We start from the raw sequence: 8,411 nt of genomic DNA, 5'->3' as shown, positions 1-8,411 counted from the left end.
CCTTCTAGGTCCTTGGGTGTGGCCTTTTGACTAAGTCTAAATTTTACAGAACAAATCCTTTTATTAAGGGGATTTATTCTGTGAAATTTGGATTCAGTCAAAGAGCCAAACTTGAGGACCTAGAAGGTCACATGTGGCCTTGAGCCCACAGGTTCCCCACCCTTGAGTGAGTCTAGATTTTCAGATACGGATTAAAACATTTATTTAAATTGAAATAAAAGCATTGGTCTTTTTTACTCATCTCAGTTATGGCAGAAACAAGGAATATTTCTAGAAAGGCAGCTAGAAAGAGGAAGAAATTTATTTTCTGCCAGGCCTAGAGGCCTGTATTGGGCTACCCGAGTCTTTCTTACCTGTCCCAGGTCTTCGGTTGGCCAAACCGGATAAACGTATGAGAGAAAGGTCATTCCAGAGTCGAACAAGGGTTGAGCTTTATTACAGGGTCTAGTTACAAGTGCAGGGGGGTCTTCCTTAGGAGGAAGAGGGGGAGATTTCCTAAGGAGGCTAAGCTTAAGGGATTGGAAGTAGAAGTAAAAGCGGGGAGAGAGGGGGAGGGGAGAGAGGAAAGAAGAGGAGCGGAGCCTACTGTCCTCTTGGCTCCACACGTGCTAAGAGAGAGCTTTCAGGCTTCCTCAATCCTACTTAACCTTCAGCCGCACAGTTTGCATCTCAATACCGTGCTGTTAGGTAACTAGGTGTGCTCCAATCCGGGACAATCTCGAGGGCAGGGAGACTCCACCCATCACGTATCTCCCGGGGAGAGGCGGAAATACCCGAGCTAGTCGAGCTAGCTCAGTCTGACCTTCTCGAACCCCCGCTGTTCATGGAGGGCCTCGTAAGACTCTAAGATTTAGAAGTCCCACTTTTACCCGCCCGAGACCATCCACACGGATTTGAGCTTCCAATCCCAACAATTTTCACTTTCACCTATGAAAATATATGAAGAAAAGAGAGGACTGGTGCTTGTTTTAATTTTCTTATACTCCTTAGTATCTAGTCTCATAAAGATGAAGTCAAAATTGCTAATGCTTTGACTAACTGAGTACTGGGAGAAGGTACTAGGTTGACTGATTTCATGTGATCCATTGCACAATTTAAACAACCTTCTTTTGGATATTTCTCCCTTCCTTAAAGAGGAAACCAAGTGAGTTTGAACCTTTTGGAGGAGTGGAAAATACCCTGTAGTCCCTCAAAATCCTCCACCATCCTTTAACTGATGTTTGGAATGTCACTGGTTTGAGATTATCCCCTTTAATTTAAAGCTTTGGTCCATGTTAAAATATATGTAGAGTGGTGCTTTAAGCTCTTTTTAGTTATATCTTAATGAGAAGGAAGGCAAATAGGACTGGAGGAAGCTTTGACAGGAAGATTAGAATAAGTGAGTATGAAAGGGCTGGGTATGATAGTGCCTGACTATAGTCTCTGCTGCTGGGGAGGCTGAAGACGGTAGATTGCTGAAGTTAATAAAGTAACTACGCAAAGTGCAGCACCAGTATGGTGAGTCCCTGGGAATGGATGGCCCCTAAACCTCCTTAAACAGGGATGAACTGGCCCAAGTGGGAAAAACAGAGCAGATCAAAGAGGGATCAGGTCAGTGAGTCACCTTTTCACGTTAAGCCTGGGAGAGATAAGGAGATAGGGGGAGGAGGAGAGAGAGAGAGAGAGACAGAGACAGAGAGAGAAACAGAGAGAGAGAGAGAGAGAGAGAGAGAGAGAGAGAGAGAGAGAGAGAGAGAGAGAGAGAGAGAGAGAGAAAGAGAAAGAGAGAGAGAGAGACAGAAAGACAGAGAGAGACAGAGAGAGGAAAGAGAGAGGGAGAGAAACAGAGAGAGAAAGTTTGGGGTATCTAAGGACAGATACACCTGTAGACTAGAGATACTCAGTTCAATATGAAAATGAGTTTGAATTTCCTCAACTTATGAAAGAGAGGGTGAGAAAGGTAGCTTAGAATCTGTTTGTCTGCCTCCCTGCAAATAGTCAGCGCGGACTTTAAAATCTCCTATCAGACTATTGGAGTGAAGTAGTCATTCTGCTTCCCCTCTTTGGAATAAGGCAAACCTTTATAGATAAGGACAGCCTTGCCAGCTTAGGAAGGGCTGGGGCACACACCCATTTAATGAAGGATGCATCTGGGGGATTTTCAGGTTCTGAATATTTTATAGACATCCACATTGCATTAAGAGGGATTAAGAGGGAAATATACTTCTGTGACCAAAGACTTGTTGTTGTTGTGTTCGTCCTTCATTGCCAAAGAAGACTGTGCCATCAGAGAAATGATGACATGACTTTCATTGGACTTTGTTTTGAGTGAAGCCTTCCAGCTGTGCAGGCCACCAGCCTCACTTTCTCCTCCAGAGCCATCTGAATCCAGTGACCAGATATTCATCAATGCATCAGAATGACTGGAGATGGCCCAGGATGCAATGGGAGACCTTGGTCTTCTTAGGCTGGCTTTTTCAGGTACTCACTTAGAGGGAGATAGCACCTATTGAGTGAATAAACCTCTTTAAGAAGAAGTCAGAGAATGGCCCTTTTAATGAACAAAAGAAAAATAATAACTAAATCAACCTGGGAGGGAACAGAAATTGTTACTATTGATAATCACTCTAAGCCAGTCATTAAGCGGAACTTGGGCAGGGACCCCCTGCTGTCAGGTCTAGGGGCTTCACAGTGCACTGGGTTTAAGGTTTAGGGAATGACAAAGAAGGAAAGAAGGAAGGAAGGAAAGAAGGAAGGAAGGAAGGAAGGAAGGAAGGAAGGAAGGAAGGAAGGAAGGAAGGAAGGAAGGAAGGAAGGAAGGAAGGAAGGAAGGAAGGACTTTTTACCAGTAAACCCCAAAAGTCGGGGAGGGGGAGACACAAGGGAGAGCATGAGCTGGGTTACTCAGTTAGCTGGGTCCTCACTCAGACAGCTCACTCTGCTCACAGGTTGTGTTCATCCTTCATTTTCAAAGATGATGACATCAGAGAAATGATGACATGACTTGAGTTTTGAGTGAGGGAGGACTGTGCAAGGTCACCAGCCTCACTTTCTCTTCCTAAGCCCTGTGACCAAAAACTAGAGGTAGAGAGGATGGACAAGATGTCCGCCAGAGAAGGGCTACAGATTTGAAGCTGGACAGACCTAGACATTATAAATATCTCAGTGTGGGAAGCCCACAAAAACTGTGGTGAATATGTAGTCACGTAGCATCCACATAGAAATTTGAAGGTTTTCTCCACAGAAATTCAAAATGCCTAAAGCAGACAAGATCTATGCCATCCTTGTGGCCAGTCCAAAATGTCTGTTTTCTACTTGAGTTATATACTCTTTAAACTTGGAGAGAGCTGAGATAATAAACAGGAAAATGTATTTTCTTCTATATAGCAAATTAATATAAGAGATAAGAATGGACCCAGTAAAAATTGAGAAGATAACTCGGGATGAAATTTTTTTTTTGTTATCCCAGTAAGGAGGAGAAAGTGACTTTTGGATTGGATTAAATCAGATTTGTTTGTTCAACAACCATAATTAAGGACCTATTGTGCACAGAACTTCATTCTAACAATTCAGATTTTGCTTGAGAGGAACGTGGCTGTCTCTCAGAGTCAACACATTCCATTTCTGGTTAGCTCAAATTGTTTGCAATCAATTCTAAAATTTCCCCCTTGCAACTCCTACTTGTTAGTTCTGCCTACAGAAGACAAGCAGAACATCATCCATTCTCTTCAAATATTTGAAAACAGCTCTCCTATAAAGCTTCTCTTATCCAGGTTAAACATGCCCATTTCCTTCAACTTGTTCTCCTATACCATGATATAGGAAACCTTCAGCCATCCTGATCACTCTCTTCTAGATTTTCAAAGTGATCAATATCCTTCTTAAAACAATGGTCCAAAACTGAACACAATATTACAAATGTGGTCTGACCAAAGTAGAATAAAAGATTATTCTTAGTTCTAGATGTTACACATCTCTCTTTACAAAATATGCATTTTTTAAATTGACAAGCATTTATTTTATCTTTTTCCTACCCTTTTTCTGTTCACAAAGAAAGTCTTGTAACAAATATCCGTAGTCAAGCAAAACAAATTCTTACATTGGCCACATCTGAAAAAGTATGTCTTGTTTAGTATATTAAGTTCATAACCTCTCTGTCCCAAGGTGGGTAGCATGCTTCACCATTCAGTCCTCTGAATGTAGATATTACTTTGATTAGAGTTGTCACTATACCCCTCCACTCATTTTAAAATCACCTTAGTCCTTTTTTGGCTGTAGTATCACACTGCCAACTCATGCTGAATTCAATTGAACATTGAAAATCCACTGAAAGCCTAAATCTTTTTTCAGATGAATAACTGTCTGATCACACCTTATGTTTGTGAAGCTGAATGAGAATGCAAGAAAGGCATTTTTAATCCAAATGTAAGGAACTTATTTGCCTCTGTTGATTTTCACCCTATTCTTTTCAGCCCAGAGTCCTAGCCGGTGAAGATCTCTTTGGATCCCTACTCTTGTCATGTGTTCATCATGCTAGCTAACTCTCCTAAGTTTGTGCCATGTTCACTTGAGTTGGATAGAATGAAAATGAAATTCTACTGTTGACTAAGGTCCCCTTCCACCCTAAATCTGCAAGGTGGAGAACCTCTCATTTTGACACCCAAAACAATTAAAGTAAAAGAGACGCCTGGGATCTTTCCCCATGTGCTTTTTTTTTTTTAAAGGAAACATTTGAAAGGGCTGAAACTTTCCAGAGCTATTTATTCATGGAGATGTCATAACCATTGACTGTTTATGCAGTTTTTCATTTCTGTTTATCGTTCCGGGAAGTAGAAAAGGACTGTTTATGTAGAGGCTACATTACAGGATTGGCCCTGCCATGAAGGAGGGGCTCTTCAGGAAATGAGGAGCTGTTTTACCTCGAACACCAAATGCCATATTTATATTAACAGATTCTGGGAATCTTAATGGAAATTCAGTTTGATGGCAACACAGAGCAATGGAAAGAACGCTGAATTTGGAGGTCTTGGGTTTGAATTACAGTTATGCTGCTATAAAGAGTCCAAAAACCTTGGTTCCATGACCTTCTTGTATAACCTCGTGTATGTCACTATATTTCTCTGGGTCTTGGTTTCCTCATCTGTATAATGAGAAGGGTTGAACTAAATCTCTAAGGTTCCTGCCCCCTTTTAAATCTATGATTCTATGACCCTATGAAAACTCTCTAGGTATCAATTTCATTTAATGTAAAAAGAAGAAATTGGATTAGGTTTCTTTACCCTTTTAAGGTTTCTTTAAGTCTTATGATCTCATAAAGCTTCCACCACAAACACCATTCACACCTACTGGTTCCCTCCTCCGGAGACATATGGACACATAATATGGACTTATAAAGGACTGGGTCCTATCCTTTTCAATCATTCATAGAGTCTAGAAACTGATCTATAGATAGATCGTTGAATCCATATGTCTCATTTTAAAGAAAAGTGAGACCCAGAAAGTGTTCTGTCCTAGGTTCCACTACTAGTTCATGATGAAATGAGAGTATAGACCTAGAAATCTGTATTAGATCACACATCTCCTGATCTGTTGTCTTTCTACTCTATCAACCTCGCTCTCTTGCTTTGAACTCCTCAATAACTCATAGAGTAATTTAAGTTTCATAAAGTCTTTTCCTCCAAACAACCCTATGAGTTGTCATGTAAGTGACCATTTTACAATTGAGGAAACTGAGTTGTCTTCTCACTGAGAATCTTTCTTAATCATCTGGGGCCTTTTCACCATGGAGCATTGTTCCACTCTGACCCGTTTTTCCCATTAGTGAGATCTTTCTCAAGTTTCTATTTGGAGAAGGGAGGTGGCAAAGTAGATGGGGTACAGTTCCTGGAGTCAGGAAGACTCATCTTCCTGAGTTCAAATGCAGTCTCAGACACATTACTTTGGGGCAACTAGGTGGTGCAGTGGATAGAGCACCAGTGCAGGAGTCAGAAGGACCTGAGTTCAAATCTCACCTCAGACACTTGACACTCACTAGCTGTGCGACCTTGGGCAAGTCACTTAGCCCTAATTGCCTCATCCTGGGTCATCTCCAGTCATCCTGATGAATATCTGGTCACTGGATTCAGATGGCTCAGGAGGAGAAAGTGAGGCTGGTGACCTGCAGAGCCCTCCCTCACTCCAAACAAAGTCAAGTGCAAGTCATGTCATCATTTCTCTGATGGCATGGTCTTCTTCAAAAATGAAGGATGAACACATACACATTTGGGAAAGGGGCCCATCCTTCATTTCTCTATCAGCTATGTTTCTAAATCTCCAGATTTAACATTCCCCAGACTGGGTATCTTTTCTATTACAAGTTAAGCTCCTTGAGGGCAAGGACTGCTTATATCTTTCTTTGCACCCTTGGCATATAGCAGAATGACTGGCACTTAATAAATGTACTTAATAAAATTACTTAATGAAATACTTAATAAATGCTTAATAAGCAATAATGGCACAAACCTAAAAGTGTCTCTCTACTTACCTGAGCTTGATAAGGTTGAAGTGATTTGACCACTGTCACAGAGCTATTGAGTCTCAGGGCTGGGACTTGAAGTCCGGTCTTCTGACTCAGCATCCAGTGCTCATTCCATCATGTTTCCTTCTCTGGCTAGCCATTGAGCCTAAGATTCCACAATTCAGAGTTAGTCTGCACACTGTACTAAAATGGCTTCCCATATTCGTCTCTCCTCCCACATCATTCCAAAGTGATCCCCAATATATCTTTGTACTTATAAAAGTTGAATTTTCAAAGTCAACCAGTGCAGGAATTTATTTCTCTTGATTATGCATATTTGTTGCAAGAGTTTTAGAGTTTGTTTTTTTTTCTTCTGGAGCAGAAGCAACAGGGGGCTAAGCATAGAGTTGCCATAAACAAAGACAAGAAAAGAGGGTCATTTAAGCATTCTTCCCTGTATTTTTTAGTGTACAAAATAGAACAGAAAGAAAACCAGAAGAAATTTTAGATAAGCAGGAGAGCTTTGTTTACTATATATTTAAAAAGAGAAGTAAACCGTACCTAATAGAGTCATGGTTTCATATTATATAATTATATAAATTATAAATTATACTCTTCTATTCTACTGGGTAAATGGAAGTGATAATTGTACTTGGTGTTTAAGTTCAGAATTTAAAAAAAATTAAAATAAATACCAATAGATTGTAAGCTTTTTGAAGAGTAGACTTCCTGTTGTTCTTACCATCACCACCACCACCAAAGAAATTACCTATGTGCCCATGTTTCTCACATACTTCTTTGTGTACATACTGTTTCCCTTTGAGTAAGTGAAAACTTCTTAAGGATAGGCAATGTTTAGTTTTTGTTTTTGCACAATGCCTGGCACGTAGCAGGTGCTTAATAAATATTAATTTATATATATATGTGTATATATATGTGTATATATATATATGTATATATATATGTATATATATATATACATACATATATATATATTATAGTCCCAGAACCTGGAACAGTGCCTGGTACATAGTAAATAGTAAATATTTCATGCATTGGCCACACTGACTGGTCAGTGCTATAAAAATTATTGAACTCATTGTGAAAATGATCATTACCTATCTTTTAGGGAAATGATATCAAACTTCCCTCTGCCAGGAAAATTCTCCAGTACTTCTGGAGTCAGATAAAAGTGCAAATGGGACATATATAACAAAATAAATAAAAATACAATCCAATATAGATAATGTTAATTTGTGATTTTCCAAGTCAAGCTACAAGATTCATTTCTATTTGAGTTTGACACCATTGTTTTAGGGCATAGTGTCCTCTCACCTAGATGGATATGACTTCCATTCCAACCCTCATCTCTTCATCTTCCCACCCATATGGGAAGGAAAATGACTTGTGTCATATGACCACACTTAAAGGAGCACTCCTTAACTCTTAGGTGGATTGTATTGATGAGGCAATAAATTTTAGTAGAAAGAACTCTGAGTTTTAGTGAGGGAATCTGGGTTCAAATCCCAGATCTGCCACTCACTATTTGTACAACCTTAGATAAGTGTTTTAACCTCTGGTCCTCTTTCCTCATCTTCCAAAATGAAAAGTTTTCTGGGGCATGGTAGAGAAAATCCAGAGTACAATTTGGAGAGAAATGAGACGTGGCTGGCTTGGGCACCCTCCTTAAATAGAAGTTCTAGGAGGAGCCATCCTATCAGAGAGAGAGGTCAGAGGAAGGGAGGGTACTTATGTTGTATGAATTCCAGGCCTGGAATGAGCATTCAGGATGAAAAGGCTTCTCAGGCACAGTAGAGAAAGTTCAGAGAGCAGTCTAGAGAGGAATGAAAGGAAAATTTCCCTGGCAAAAAACCTAGCCCAGCTCCATGAGTGCATGAAATTTTCCACTCCATAACACTGTTGGGTAGCAACAGCA

The sequence above is a fragment of the Notamacropus eugenii genome, chromosome 6, assembly GCF_028372415.1.
Source record: "Notamacropus eugenii isolate mMacEug1 chromosome 6, mMacEug1.pri_v2, whole genome shotgun sequence".
Lineage (NCBI taxonomy): Eukaryota > Metazoa > Chordata > Mammalia > Diprotodontia > Macropodidae > Notamacropus > Notamacropus eugenii.
Note: the sequence above shows the minus strand (reverse complement) of the source record.